The sequence below is a fragment of the Condylura cristata genome, unplaced genomic scaffold, assembly GCF_000260355.1.
Source record: "Condylura cristata isolate star-nosed mole 26May11 unplaced genomic scaffold, ConCri1.0 scaffold00002, whole genome shotgun sequence".
Lineage (NCBI taxonomy): Eukaryota > Metazoa > Chordata > Mammalia > Eulipotyphla > Talpidae > Condylura > Condylura cristata.
In genome coordinates, this window is record NW_004567103.1 from 40690984 (window position 1) to 40707638 (window position 16655).

A 16655-nucleotide genomic window follows, 5' to 3' on the forward strand; every position below is an offset into this window, starting at 1 on the left:
TGAAACTAAGAAAAAAGAATAAAGCCCAAATTCCTTATCCTGGGTTAAAGGGCCTCCATGCTCTAATCACTCGCTTTCCAGCTTTATCTACCATAATAGACTTCTTGAAATCTTCAATCAAACAAAACTTCCTGCAATGTCCCCAAACATATCCGTTCTCTGCCCTGCCTGTGTAGTTCCTCTGTGTATTTTGACATCTCCAAGGCTGAAACCCATCAGCCTTTAGGGCTCTGTCTGGACTGCAGGAAGCCATTTCTGTGGCTCAGCTAGAATTAATCCTCCAGGCTCTTAAATATATTTAAGTATTTAAATATACTTAAATATCAAGAGGATGAGTGCCTCTTGGTCATCCCCTGTCTATCCTGACATGTGTCTTTCTTCCCAAGCCTGGATGTTCTTTGAGAGTGATCACCACACCTGCTCCACCCTTCAAGTCTGACTGCACTATGGGTGAATCTGCCTATGGTGGGTGCTCCTACTTTTTTGTTAGCATATGCAAACCACCTGTTTTCTTGCAAATCAACTTGAAAACTGGGAATTTTAATGCTATTCCCAGGTCAAAGGACGCACCATATGCATTTACTATTCAGTGACTCGAAAGAACTACTGACAGTGGTGTGCTGAAAGCTTCCGCTCTCTCACATAACTAACAACTTCCACCTAGTTAGAGAAATCAAAAATAGCTGATCCTGTCTCTCCCTCTCTACCTAGTTAGAGAAATCAAAAATAGCTGATCCTGGCCCTCCCTGGTGGCGCAGCGGGTTAAAGCACTGCACTGAGAAGCTAAAGCCACTTCCGCATGAGTTCGATCCCCGCCTGACTTGGAGGAGACCACATGGCGTGGCAGACCTCTCCTGACCCGCCCGCTGCTCCCCTCAGCAGTGTACTTCACCGATCTGCCTATTCTGCTCCCCGCTCTGTCTCTGGTGACGCCTCTCACCGCCCCTGAGCCTCTTGCCTGTACCCCGGTTCTGAATGTACAAATAAATAAATCTTTAAAAAAAAAAAATAGCTGATCCTGTCTCTCCCTACCATAGACTCAAAATACTACTACTCAGTGCTGCGCTGCAGGTGGTTCTCACAAGTCCTGAGTATACAGTGAACATTTCAATTATCATGTCTAATATGCTTTAAACTAAGTAGTAAGGACCAAAATGCAAAAGCAAAAGCATCTGATGTATGACATAACTCTGAACCCTAAAGCCAGGTAGTTTGATGCAGTTGGGCAGAAGTTCACTAGCCCTGACAGACCACTCGGATGGGACCAAACCAAGCACCCAGTGGATCACAAAGGTGAAGCTGCCTGCACTCTGGGGTAATGCTGTAGGGCTGCTGGGTGTGTTCTCTGCAGACTCCTGGACAGCTGCTGCCCACTGTCTGCAGTCTTGTGTTCACAGGTGGTATTTCTCTGCCTACTCAGTTCACTAAGCCCCTCATAAATGAGATTTCATATACAATCTTAAATATAAGTGCTCTCCCTGAGCCCCCGATTCTGAAAGGACAGACAACATATGTCCTCAATCCAGACGAAAGAACACTCATGCAGGGAGGTCTTGGCTCAGAGTTGTGCTAATGGGCTGGTTTCTGTTGAGTGCTCTACTTGATAAGGCTTTCATATCAATGACATTTGGAACCTTCAGTTTCCAATATCATGTTGCTGGTATTTCTTGTACTACTGGAATGACAATGAACCCTTGGGGCAGGTAGCTGGAAACATCCAGAGTTTTAACTTAACTTGCCTTTAAAATGACTATTATAGACATTCACTTATAATACAAAAATGCCTGCCACAAATAAACTGAGCTCAGAATCTTAAAAATTTTATTGACAAATTAGGTAAGCATTGTCAGTGGCGCCACCATAAATTATACCATGTTTTAATATTATAAAAATATATCCAGAACCAGTATATGCCTTGTATAATCTATATATTGTTTTCCTCATTGGCTTAACTAAATAACTCTGGCCATGCCTCTCTTTGAGGCAGTCTCTTGTACCTCTATGCTACTTTAGTGGAATAATATCAAGCTGCCACATTTCTTAAGCTTCTTGCTATATCAATTTATCTAGATTTCTATTCAGTTTGTGACTTACTTGTTTGCTGATCAAACTACAAAACACTTTGATAACTAAATCAAGCCTGTTAGCATTCTTATGACTAAAACTTCCTGTATTTAGATAGATGGCATTGGCAGTAAAATCAGTATAAATTTTAAAATGCTGAGACAGTAAACAACACCATTCATTACAATTCAGAATTGTTCTTCTGGAAATTTAATTTGATGTCATAAAATGATATAAAAAAATGAAGAAAGCTGGGTAGCCTGTGTTATCATATTAGAGAAATTTCCTTGAAATTCAGTGCTTCTTCCTATGAGCGCAAGTGTCACGGAAAAGCAGGGAGTTTGGAGTTACAGCAGCTTGATTCAAATCCCAGGATTGATGATTTCTAGCTGTGAAATTCTGGGCAGGTTACTCAGTCTATCTGATCCTCAGTTTTCTCATTTGAAAAAGGAGAGATTTGGACTCTAATAAAACTTAGTTCGAATTGCTTTGGAGATTACAGATATTATATGTTCAAGACCTAGTATTGCATATACATCTGAGAGCTATTCAAATGGTCATTGACAGTAAAGATTTCTATAGTGCATATTTGCAGATTCATAATCATTTTTTAGTTCTATGAAATACACACATCATTTATGCAAAAACATACAGACATTACTGAAAAATATATCTGGTTGCCACTTCATAAAACTTCCTGATACAGATCAACTAATATCAACTAATTGATTTTTTTTAAAAACTGAGATAATGATTATTCTAACATCTCTATATATCATACTTTCTTCAGACTATAAATTCGCCATCTCAGGGAAAAATTAAATGCAAAAATCATTGAGATGTTCATATCAAATGACTGACTTTTATCAGGCTCATGTAGAAATAAAGGCCATGAATTAAAAAATTCAAAACATCAAACTAGCAGGCAGTTGTGCATTGTGGGTTACGAATGAAGCCTTTGGAAATACGTTCCAATTCCTTCTCTGCCAGTTTCTAGCTATGTGCCCTTTGCACAATTACATCTTCTCTCTGTCCCTTGACTTCCTTATCTATGGGCTACTAAGAGTGTCCATTTGACAGGCTGAAGATTAAATAAGCTTAACAAACTGTCTCATAAGAGGTACCCAACACTCAGTTTTAAAGCAGCTTTACCCAGCAGTCACACTGTATATATGTCCAGACTTAGAGAAAGAGAGAGAAGGGAGGCAGAAGAGAGATATTTTCCTTGATAAGAAAGCCAAATTGAAGAGTTTCTTGGAAATCATCCAATGCCGATTCCTATCCTCTCTGTTGTAGACCTGACCTGCACCTACCATATTGTAAGGGCATATTAAAAATCTTAGCAAAAGACACTCTACAAACTTAGGTGACTGCACACAGAAGCTTCAGTCTCTAACTCATCCTTCCACCAACCAGTGTGTTATTATGGGACTTGCCCGATATCCATAATTTTATTCAGCAGCGAGAGCAGGACAAGACTTTGTAACACAGAGCAGAAACTCAATTAGGATTATGGAATGAAAGACATCATGAAACTGGCAAGGGAAAGAGCTTGGAGCCTTGATATTTATGAGGGTCAGAATTCAATAATTAACTGGGTGCCACTGTATTCTTTCCTCATTTTGCCTTCCCCTAAACTATGAATTGATCTCAGGATTCATTCAAATGCTGACTGAGTTTGTCTATTGTGCCTGGCCTTGGGAAATATGAGCAATACTAATGTGGGAGAACTCATTTCCTCCCTCCCTTGGACTGTAATGACTTGTATCTTTATACATTTTGAATGAATTTTACGGAAGCCTATAAATAAAATTTAGGATCTGTATTTAAATTCTATTACACTGATGTTTAGAATGTAAATGTTATGACAAAAATATATTCGACAGTATCTGCTGAAGATAACTAAATCCTCTATGACTCAGCAATCTTCTACGACCCACACCTGGATAGATGCCCAAAAGAAGTAAATGCTTATTATGTCCATTAAAAAATAAAATTTTAAATTTCACAGCAGGTTAATTCATAATAGCCCCGAACTTGCAATAACCCAAAAGTCCATGAAGAACAATTTCAAAAGGAATGAACTACTGGTGCATACAGTAGCAAGCAACACTATAGATGAACATCAGTGCAAAAAGGATCAGTGTATAATTCCATTTTTATGATGTTTAGAGACAAATTGAAGCAAATGTGATGATGGCAGAAAGTGACTGGGAGAGGGGAGAACCTTCCAGTAAACTAGAAGTGCTCCATATTTTCATCTGGAGCTAATTTTGTGCATAGATGGAGATATAGAAAATGATTTCAGCCTACATTTAAGAATTGTGTACTTTACTGTACATAAATTACACCTTCTTAACCAAAAAATGCCATTTTTACCTTAAATATTCCCTATCCTTGAATAATAAATTTATTCATTTGTTAATTTATCCATTTCATTGAATGCCTGCTACAGTGCTAAGCATGAAGAGCATGCCACCATCACTAAGAGTTTTGATGCCAGTGGAGAAAATCACTTCATTGGTAATACTGTTTGTTTGATAATAAAACACACATCACCTTCTGATACCTCATCTGCCCTTTTCCCCAATTATTGGTATTTTATATTTATATAAATTTTACTTAAATTTGCAGCTGGTCTAAATCAGAACGTACATTCCTTGGTTGTTCCTAATCTTCCTGTACCCTTTAATACCAAGCATACTAATATTTTGGGTTTGGAGAAACCCACTATGGAACTAATTCTCAATCAGAAAAGATACAGTCTGCTTTAAAAATCAAAGGTTAAAAAAATTTTTTTTCATCTATTTTCATTAAAAGTTCGGAACTAAAAATGACTAAATCTGGTATCAGGTGCTGGATTTATAAATGTTGCATGGAATTTAGATATACTTTCTCCAGCTCTGAATTTCAACTATTTGATTCTCCACCCAATATTTGCCATATTTTCCCAAGTTAATCTTAAGAAAAAGCAAGAAATCGAAAAACTTGTAAATTCCAATTAGTTTCTCCCACCTATTTTTTTCCAGAACGTTTCTAATTAAGACTATCTTATATAAAGCAGTTTTAGGTTCACAGAAAAAATGTGGGGAAGGTACAGTGATTGCCCACTGCCACACATGTAGTGTTAATAGTCTCCCTGTTACCAAAACACTCACCAAACTGTACCTTTATGACAACTGATGAACCTACAGTGAAACATCATCACCACCCAAAGTCCACAGTTCATCTGAGGGCTCACTCTTGTGTATCCTTTGGGTTTGAACAAATGAACAGTAACATGTCTCTGTCATTATGGTACCACAGAGTGTTTTCACTGCCCTCTAGATCCTCTGTCACATGCCTACTTATCCCTCTCTCTCTCTCCTAAGCCCTAGCAATGACTGCTCTTTTGACTATCTCCATTGTTTTGTCTTTTCCAGAATGTCATAGAATTGGAATCATCTAGTATGTGGTCTTTTCAGATTAGTTTCTTTCACTTGGTAAAACTTCATTTCACTTAAATTTTCACAATGTCTTTTTATGGCTTGATAGCTCATTTCTTTCAGCACTAAATAATATTCCATTGTCTGGATCTATGAGTTTATTCATTCACCGACTAAAGGACATATTAGTAGCTTTCAAGTATTGACAATTGTGAACAGAGATGCCCTAGTAGCTTTCAAGTATTGACAATTATGAACAGAGATGCCCTAGATATCCAAGTGTAGGTATTTGTGTGTGGATATAAGTGTTCCATACTTTGCGTAAATACTAAGCTGTATCTTATGGTAAAAATATGGTTAGTATTGGGCCTTCCTAGTGGCCTAGGGGTTAAGTCTTAGCACTACTACCATGATAGCTCTCCTCACTGGAAGTGGCCTGAGTTCAATCCCCTCAACCAGGGAGTTGACCCACATGGCACAGCAGACCTCTCCTATCTCACCCACTGCTCCCCTCAGCAGTGTATTTCAGTAGATCTGCCTGTTCTGCTCCACACTGTCCTCTCACCCCTCCCCCAACCATGTACCTCTGCGCTACACCCCAGTTCTTCTACACAAAAATAAATAAATAAAAATCTTACAATAAAGGAATAATTATTAAAAAAAAAAAGAGCATGTTTAGTTTTATAACAAACTGCCAATGCACTCCAAAGTGTCCTTCCATTTTGTGATCCCACTAACAATAAGTGAGAATTCCTGTTATTCCATATCCGTGCCAGTATTTGGTGGTGTTCATATTGGATTTTGGCCATTCTAATAGAAGCACAGCAGTTCCTCACTGTTGCTTAAAAATGTTTAATAGCATGTGATGGGGAACATCTTTTCATGTGCTTATATGCTATCTCTATATCTTTGGTGAGATATTTGTTAAAGCCTCTAGCCCATTTTTAAAATAGGATTATATTCTTATTGCACAGCTTTAAGAATTCTCTATATTTTGGGTAAGTCCTTTTTAGGTCCCTTTCACAAATATTTACTCTTACTTCGTACCTTATCTATTCATTCTCTTGGAAATCTTTCACAGAGAAGTTTTTAATTTTAATGGAGGTTAGTTCCTTCAACTTTAATGTACTAAATCCTATAGTTGTACAGGAAGGCAGTTAAGGTATTTTCTGTTGAAATATGAAAAGGAAACCTGTTCTTATAGCACTGCATTTTACTGATCTCTACTTCAAAATGTTAACATTCCCTTTCAAAAAATAAACATTATAGTTAAATAAACACAATGACACTTCACTTATCTATCTTGATTCATGAAATACTCCTCATAGAGACAGACTCTGAAAAATAATAATGATGAAATTGACTTTTGCTAACATTTTGATACTAACCTTAATAACTAGTAAATCTGCAATTTTGCTCATCAGAATTCTGTTTTACAATATGCATTAAAGAAAATTTAATACTCAATCTGGGAAGGTACTACCTAACATTTATTGTAGTTATTCAATTTGAAAATTAATATACTTTCAAGACTAGCATTTTAAACCTGTAGGGTCAGCAACCTGTATAGCAAAACAAACAACAAGCAAAACAAAAACCTCTGCATTTAATTCTGAATCTCCCTATGAAATAATAAAATACTACAAGTCTACATCTTCAAGTAGAACATGCATGTGTTTTTGCCTTAGGCATCAACTGTGTCACGTAAACACACATACCTTCCTGAATAAGCCTCCCTGAGTTTCTCACCTCCACTCTACCTTGGAGAAAAGTCATAAAAACAGTTGTCAAGGGACCCTCCCTGGTGGCGCAACAGATTAAAGCACAGCACTATGAAGCTATCCAAAGCCACTGCAGCATTCTCCTGACCCACCTGCTGCTCCCCCTCAGCAGTGTGTTTCAGCCAATCTGCTTGTTCTGCTCCCACTCTGTCTCTGATGAATTCTCTCACCCCTCCCCCTGCATCTCTGGTCTGTACCCCAGTTCTTGTATGCATAAATAAATAAATCTTTAAAAAAATAGTTGTCAAAATGTCTTGCAAATTAATGACATGAGGGTCTCTTGACCAAGAAAGAAATCAGAACCACCATGGGGGTGAAGGGTTGGCCTGCAGTGAATTTTGCTTTGTTTTCATAAATCGAGTTTCTGGTTTCTGGAGATAAAAGCCTTTTTTCAAAAACAGGAAAGTTCAAAGTAAGAAAACAGTTCCAAAAGGGTCAGGCGAAGTTGAAATTTGCTCAATACAAAATTCTCATTTGAAGTGCTATAATCTGTTTTCTGATCTCTTCACAGCAAGGCCCCCGGCCATTTTTTGTAGTGCTGAAGTCATGAAGAACATATTTGAACTTTCTTGAGCTTGTTTTCTACTTAGACATGTTCAAATGCATCTTTTGTAAAAGGGCAAAGGCAAAGGCAGAAAAACAGACCATCTAACATGTGAGCTCCTATTCTGTGAATTGATAATTACGTCCTAACTAGCACTTTCTCTGTAACAGTCGTTGGTTATCATCCCCTACTTTGCAATTAGTCATATTTTTCAGTAATCTTCAATTAGCATTGGAGCTCAGTCTTATGAATGAATTCATGAATAGTATGAACTCAGGAAGCACTTTACTTTAAGGTAAAATTTCCTAAATTTTTTCTCTGAAAAGGCCTAGAATTAATGACTATCCAAACAGCAATCACCAGCTGGAACGTTTACACTGGTCTTAAAATATTATTTCCATTGAAAGGAACCAAAACTCCTTGGAAAATAGTCAATTTAGGGTCTGGGAACAAAAAGTATGAGTCAGAACATCTTGTCTATCAAAGGCTAGTAGGTCTATATTATAAGTAGATAGATGAATAGATGATAGATAATTAGGGAAGTACATGCACACTAAACCTACAGCACAGAAGCCAATCAGAAGAAGCTCCCCTAGCTAACAATACACAATGGATCATCAAAGAGAACAATGACTACAGGTGGACTGAAACATCAAATATGCTAAATCCGTAAGCTCGTGACAATCTTTAAAAAGAAAATATTAGTCACCTGTGGAGGAGACTTGTCAATAAACTCATTTTAAAACTGGTAAATATGGCTCTCCCTGGTGGTGCAATGTTTTAAAACACAGCAAGAAGAAGCTCTCAGGAGCCACTGCAGCGTGAGTTTGATCTCCAGCCAGGAAAGTGACTCACATGGTGTGGCAGATCTCTTCTGAGCCACCTGCTGCTCCCCTCTGCAGTGTATTTCAGTAGATCTGCCTGTTCTGCTCCCCATTCTGTCTCTGGTGGACCCTCTCACACCCACCTCATCTCTGGCCTATACCCCCAGTTCTGTAAGCATAAATAAATAAATCTAAAAAAAAACAGTAAATAGAGGGAAAGAATCAACACTCATCCTGCTTTTCAACTACAAGCCACATACCTCAGCATAATTCAGGCCTTTATAGAGGCATTCCAGCCAGTGACTAAAGACTGAGAATTAGAAGCTTACCATTCTGCATCTCCTGATGAATGAATAAGAGCTCAGCTTGGTCTCCAATGGCTGCTATCATTACTAGAGACCCATTTAAAATTCAGTATGGGGCAACGAATCATCCAGTGTTGATTCAAACTTAACACAGTCTACAAAGGGAATAAAATGAGGTGAATTTTACCTTTTGGGCTCTTTTCCTTCCCATCAGTTAAAGAAACTGCAAGCAATTCAGCAACAAGAGCTGCTTAACTTCTTTTTGGAGAAGAAATTGCCACCTGTTAAAGAAGCCAGAGGCACCTATAAATTAGTTCATCCTTGGGTTCACTGCTCTAACTTTCCTATCTAAATTATTATAAATTTCTTCCCTAAAAGCTAAAAGCAAGGATAATGTTGCCATTTATTTTTATTTTACTTTTTGATATGTGTTATCCTTCTCTAACCTAAAAGAGACATAATTGAGTTAAAAAAATCAGAGAAAATTCCTTACAGAAGAAAAACTCATTTGGATTTAATTCTACTGTTGAGTCTTCACTGATTTCTTTAAAATGAAATGAAATGAAATTAAACGCCAGCTCTGGATACAGTAATTCAGCCATTATTTTGATCATTTCTCTTCTACTTAATTAGCAAAACCAAACCATTAAGTATTCCCATTAAAAATGACGAGACAGGTAAATGGCTTTCTGTATCTTACAATTATCAGTACTTGACCTTAAAAAATGAGCACAAATTCAAATGGAATTTGATCAAGTAACCTTCCAAAACACATAGACAGAGGCATTAGGAGAAATGAGTATCAGGCCTTCGGGTTGGGGACACAAATGACTCAGCAAGCCACAGGCAAGCTGCAGTGCAGGGCGTCCTCCACCACCAACCTTCCAAACAGAATCAGTTGTGACCAGAGGGAATGATGGATTCTTCCTACAGGAAGAAAAACTGCTCATCTCTCCACTTGACTTTGAGCACTGATTAGACGAAGCCGGAACATGAGTTTTTCAAGATCTCATTCAGGGTGTCATCTTTCCGTAACTATGCAATGGAGATACGGGTCCCTCTCCACACATAGCACTGAATGCTAGGTCAAAAGACTATGAAACTGAAGACAGCTTCATATGAGTGATTCCATCCCTGTGACATTCAGGAACAAGCAAACTAATCTCAAGTAGGAAAAAAAAAATTACAACTGAAGTTACTGAGGGAGGATGGGGAGCTGACCAAGAAGGGACATGAGGGAACTTTCTAGGAGATGGAATTATCATGTCAGGGAGGTAGGTCACAAAACTATACAGCTAAGATTAGAGCTATTCAGTGAATGTAAACTTTAAGAAACTATAGAAAGCATTGCCATCATTGTCATGTGGGGGTAAGAGTTGATGGAGATGAAGGTGATGTAAGATGGGGAATATGGAGCCTGTTATAGAAGGGTGCTGGGACCCTGGGGGCTCACTCTACTATTCTGTTTATTTTGTCAATACTTGAGAGTTTCCATGCTAGAGGTCATTTTAAAAGACTAGAATTTTAAACACGATGTCCATTACTTAATAATTATTAGGATGCTGGGCATCTCAATCTCCCTGAACCACTGCTAATTTACTTGTAAACTGCAGAAAACAACCCTGGGTGGCTGCTAAGTAGCAAAAGAGCAATGATTACAAAAGTGGCTTCGAGGCCCTCCCTGGTGGCACAGTGGGTTAAAGCACAGCACTAAGAAGCTAAAGCCACATCCACATGAGTTCGATCCCCGCCCCAGAGGTGATCCGCATGGCGCGGCAGACCTCTCCTGACCTGCCTGCTGCTCCCCTCAGTGTACTTCATCAGTTGGCCTGTTCTGCTCCCCACTCTGTCTCTGGTGAATCCTCTCACTGCCCCTGCACTTCTGGCCTGTACCCCAGCTCTCTATACGTTACAGATAAATAAGTAAATTAGTAATACAGAAAATTTGTGAATTATTAATAGACCACATCTCAGGATAGCATGTCTAAAAAAACTCATGTATATATTTCTCTTAAGAAAAATATTAGGTGTATCTAGCTATTTTTCAATAATTACTACATGGAAAAAAAAAAACAACTGATCGGCCAAGAGTGTGATTAACACAAATGTTATTTATATTAGGTTACAAAGAATACCTTCTTTTTCTTTTTTTTTTTAGCATAACCTCCTAACAGTACAAAATTTAAATGTTTAAATTTAAATGGTGGTACATGGGGAAAAGGGCAGCACAAATTCAATCCCCAGCCAAGGAAGTGACTCACATGGTGTGGCAGACTTCTCCCGGCCTTCCCACTGCTCCCCTCAGTCAGTCTACCTGTTCTGCTCCCTGCTCTGTCTCTGACCCCCTACAACTCTGGCCTGTACCCCAGTTCTTGTATACATAAATAAATAAATCTTTAAAAATAAAATTTAAACCTTTAGGAAAAGTTTCCTTTTCTTGCGGATACATCAACTTAATGGCTGGGAGAAGCTGCGTAAAAGCACATTTCAAAAACAGAGGTGGTTTGGAACATTAAATGATACAGATAATTCACATGTCCAAAATTGACACTCAACTATTATAAAACCTACTGAAGCTAAACCACCCAAAATAATGTTTATGAGTTCCTATAAAATCACTTTCAGATGAGACATTGACACTTAATTGGAATGAATTATATTTAGAAATTAGAAAACCTCACAGTTGACCCTGAAATATTAAGACATTTATCTATTTAATGAAAGAACAGAGGGCATATGGACTATTCCTTTAATGTATTTATTTTTTCAATTTGTTAGGCTAACCTTAAACTGTCACAACTACCACAAAATTCACCTGGTCCTAAGAGTGAATAACGAGTGAATGTCGTGAGTGTAATTTCACATCTCAGCCTCCTCCCCAGCAGTCAGAATGTACTCTGAGAAAACAAACAGAGAGACAGCCGTTCTGGCCAAGTTTCGAAATAACATAAGCATGTCAGAGTGATCATTTTGGGAGTTTTTTTAGGTCGTTTTAAATTATTTTATATATACTTTTTACATTATTTTTCATTTTGTACATTTTCCATCTCAGTTGTAACCCCCGTGGACTTCCCACCACCACTCACCCACGTGCCATCACCATAGTCCCGTGTGCTCTTCCCACCCCCATTTTGATCCTGTTTCCTCTCCTTCCCTTTAGAATGTCTCAGGTTGACAGTTGTTAGCTGATGTTCATTTTTACTTTATTAATACATGTGTGTGTATAATTTTTTTTTCCTGATCCCTTACATTCCTGCTATGAGTGAAACCATCCGCTATTTTTCTCCTCTGGCTTATTTCACTAAGCATGATCTTTTCCAGAGAGATGTTTTAACTAAGCACATTCTATTTTAAAAATAAATGGTTGTCGGGGGGGGGGGAGGGAGGGAAATGCATGGGACTATGGTGGTGGCACAGGGGTGATTTGGTGATGGGAAACCCGTGGGGATTACAATTGAGATGAAAAAAAAAGTGCAAAATGATGTAAAAATAAACTTTTTAATAAAAAAAAATAATAAATGGTTGTAAGAAAATCACTTGGAAAAATTTGGGACATTAATCTTATCTTCAAACAATAGGTGTAGGTACCCAGCATCTACTTGCAGCATTCTACCATCTTCTACGATCTAGTGTAGGGGAATAGGTTCCTCTCAGCTCTCTTCTTTGACCTGGCCTTTCAGTTCTGTAAGAATAATTTGGTGTACTCCTGAGGGACCTCAAATGCTGAGTCCAGTTCTTCCACATGACTTCCCTAAAATGTGCTGTCGACTCCCCGCCAACTGCTGGGCTTTAAAATGGACTGAAAAAGGCCACAAGACCTGAACTGTTGTTTATGAAGTGAATAAACAAAGCATCACTAAACTAGACTGCTGCTTCTTCCTTTGCTATAGTAGAGCATATTACACAATACTGCAGCAAAAAGGCTGATGACTTCAGGAAAAATCAAGGCTTCAAGCTGGAAGTCCCCAATCCAGCTTCACAATCTAATTTCAGTAAGGCTTTCAGTTTATCTTCCCTTCTACAGTCTGACATCTCCTATGCATGGAAAGGGTATTTTCTTTAAGGTGCTATACTTTTTTCTCCAAATATGAACTCTTGACTTTCTCCCCGTGAATACGTCACAGAGATGTACAGCTTCTCTAAAAGCCTTTGGAGTCTCATCACTGCCCATGTGGTCCAACAGCCAAGGGGCTCAATATCGCAACTGTTGCCCTAGACTCTGATTTGACCCTCCTTCTAATAGAGAAATCAGACATCAAGAGCAAATCACAGGATGATGTGATCACCAAGGCTTGCATTAATTCCAAGGGTTTTTGGAATAGGTGACTTCTTTATTTCTTTTAATAGATATACAGTGTGTGTTGCATTTTTTTTTAGGTTTATTTATTTATGCCTACAGAACTGGGGTACAGGCCAGAGGCACAGGTGCAGTGAGAGGATGCACCAGAGACAGCATGGGGAGCAGAATAGGCAGGTTGACAAGTACCCTGCTGAGGGGAGCAGCAGGCCGGCCAGAAGAGGTCTGCTGCACCACGTGGCTCACCTCTGGGCTGGGGATCGAACTCATGCTGCAGAGGCTTTAGCTTCTTAGTGCTGTGCTTTAACCCGCTGCACCACCAGGGAGGGCCCAGGTGACTTCTTTTAAGTTCATTTTTAACTCTGAATTCTATCATTCAGAAAGAAACACTGAAAAGTGAGAGAACAGAGGAATTTATTGAGAGTGGGGAGTCTGTTAGAAAGGAAGTTCTACTGGATTTTGTACTGAACCTTTCCACTTCCCCCAAATTAATTTGCATTTTCAAGTTTCATTGGGACATGAAAGAGAAACATGGGGTTGGGGAGGGCTAGATAACAGGTATATAAACCTTAATAATCTCTCTAGTACACAATCAGCCAATCAATGGGGGCAAACCAACAGAGTACAATGGGGTCTATAAAAACAGCACCTCGAAAATTTCTGTTTCAGAAAGCACCAGCAAGTAAAGAACTGGATACCCCCAAACCTTTCACAATCAAGTGGAGGTTCTGTTTCAAAATACTGATACTTAAAACATCCACCCACTCCTACCAGTTCAGACTCTCTGATATGGGCCTGGAAATGAGAATATATAAAAAGGCCCTTGGGTGGATGCCAGGCTGTGAAAACTTATCCTAGATGCCACCACTGACTAGTTTTCCTCAATTTTCAACTTGTGAGCACCAGGTAGGACATCTAGTTATATCTGAATGTTAAATAAATATCTTTTAGTATATCTCAAATAATGTATTTTATATTCAACTTTTATAATAAAAACAATTATTTTCAGCTGAAATAAAAATTTAAATTGGTCCTATATTTTTCTTTGCTAAATATGACAACTCACAGCCCCACCTCCTCTATAATGATGAGTAACATTAACATACATATAAAAAACATACTGGTATAATCACTTTTGATTTGTTGGCTCCAAGTTTATCCCTTTAGAATATAGCATGTAAATAATACAGCTAAATATCAGAATGAGAATGATGATATTACTCAGATAATCTCATTTCTTCAACTGTGAAATGGAAAGGTTTGGAGCAAATCTAAAATCCCATTAAACTACTGAATTATTAAGAAATTTTTAACCACATCAAATTTAATCATCAAGGCCTGAAATTCTCATTCCCAACATCTGAAGCTTCTGAATGAAGCTTCCTTAAAAAAGAAAATATCCACCTCAATGTGGCCCCCATCTCTATTTGTCCTTCATAAACAATTCTTATAACCTACATTCTCCCTTCTCACCCTTATATGTTGGTTTGAATGTCCCCCAATATTTACCTCCTATAGATTCTGCCCACAGTCCTATCTCTCAGGAATGAAGGGTTGCAGTGAAGTTGTGGGCCCTCATACTGATCACCCCAGGAACCTGGCCACATATGGTGACCCCTGAATGTATTGTTTACCAAAAGAGCTTGTTATTTTAGCAGGAGACCCAAAATTATTCTAAGGCGTTATTTCATGACCTCAAACCAAGGAGGATGGCACAGCAAACATAATTCATGCTGACCAAAGACAGTGTAGAATGATCAGCATTAGTTAGACTTATGTCTCTTGATATATCTGAATTTGGTTCTATTCAAATGGCAGTAAGGAACCTAGTGTCATTTGCTGTGAAGTATTTACTGGTCATATTTGTTGAATGAAGACTATAGAGTTTTCAAAATTTTAGTTTAGGTCCCATCTACATGACAACAAAAGTCTCTCATTTACTTATTTTACCCAAATCATCTCCCCACTTAAAATATTTTGGTTAGGGCAATTATGTCAATTAAATCGGAAAAATAGATAGCCCATGGGGCAAATCGTGCCCTTTGTTTATTTTGTTGTAAGAGTCTGATTCAAACCCAGTCATGACCATTACTTATATACCTCTGTAGTTGCTTTCACACTAACAGCAGTGGAATAATTGGTATCAACTGAATGCCTCATAAACCCCAAATATCTACTGTTGTGCCCTTTACAGATAAAGTCTGCCAATCCCTGTTGTAAATTACCAACAGTAACACTTTTTTAAAAAAAGAAAAGAGAAGTGATAACATTCAAGTCTTTGTACCTTTTGGGCAACAATTAAACAAACAAACAAAAAAAATGAATGGTGGCTTTTCACCCCAAGAATTTGTAATCTTCCAGTGCCTTAGAGATCATTCTTGGGGTTGTTACTATGTTGTTGCTACGACTAGCTCTGATGGCCAGTTGTAGTTCAACAAAACATTACTCTTCAGCCCCAGATATTCTTGGGTGACCAAAGGATATACACGCTTGCATGGAAATGTGAAGAAAGCACATTTCTTCTGCTCAGAGCCCAGATTTCAAAGGGTGAAATAACAGGAGTACAGCACAGTGGAGGAGGCCTGAAGCCCCATTTTCTGTAGTCTGACGAGGAAAATGCAGTAAGGCAGCAATAGAGAAATGGTCTCCACTTAGCACCACTGTGGCTGAGTGTCACTGTTAAAGGGATTTGGAATTTAAATCAACATAGTTCTTCTGTGGCTTCACTGCTTTAGGCAGGAGCAGTGCGTGATCAGAAAGAACAACTGCCTTTTAAACCGAAACTACTGTGAGCCTTGAAAGATGCCCAGCACAGGTGCCTTGGAGGAGAGATTAAATTGCCAGAATGACATATTAGAGTTTGGGAGAAACTCCTGCAGGACACTGGCTCCTCCACAGTAGTCAAGCATGAAGGACCCCTTGTCATCGCCCTTCTGCTCCCAAAGAAAGGCCTTGTGAACAGAAACAGCGCACTCATGGTTAATGAAATTTAATGCCACAGAAAATTAAACACAGATAATTACCCAGTTGAGAGGCCTGGGAAAGGGAAAAAACAACAACAAGATAGTAATTGTTGCTAAATGGCACTTTTGATCATCTTGAGATACCTGAGCCCACTACTGCTCCCTTGTTTACCCAAAGGTGGGTCTAATGCCTGAAGTTCTTAAGCTCCCACTGAACAAACTCAGTGAGTCAAAGGCACACCCATGATCCTGCCAGAGACATCGGCTTCTCTCACATCCAAGCACAACTGGAGCTCAATTTTTATTCAGGTATTGGTGGGTATGTGAAGGCTGAAATTCAAGAGCAAACGAAACAGCCCCAGTTTCCTAAGGCTCTGATGGGGGTGGGGAGAGACTACATAACTAATCCCAGAGTCTCAGAGGAGATTATGAATGAGATTAAAATGATGACA

General features: G+C 38.6%; 1 protein-coding gene across 3 annotated transcripts in view; it reads right to left on the reverse strand.

The window, feature by feature from the left end:
- The window catches only part of OSBPL6 (oxysterol binding protein-like 6), a 187578-nt gene that overhangs the window by 112195 nt on the left and 58728 nt on the right, over positions 1 to 16655 (reverse strand). For all 3 annotated transcript variants that reach the window (XM_004674483.2, XM_012727374.1, XM_012727368.1), the window contains exon 2: positions 9131 to 9224. The gene's annotated coding sequence lies outside the window, so the exon portion shown is untranslated. The remainder of the gene's footprint in view (positions 1 to 9130; positions 9225 to 16655) is intronic.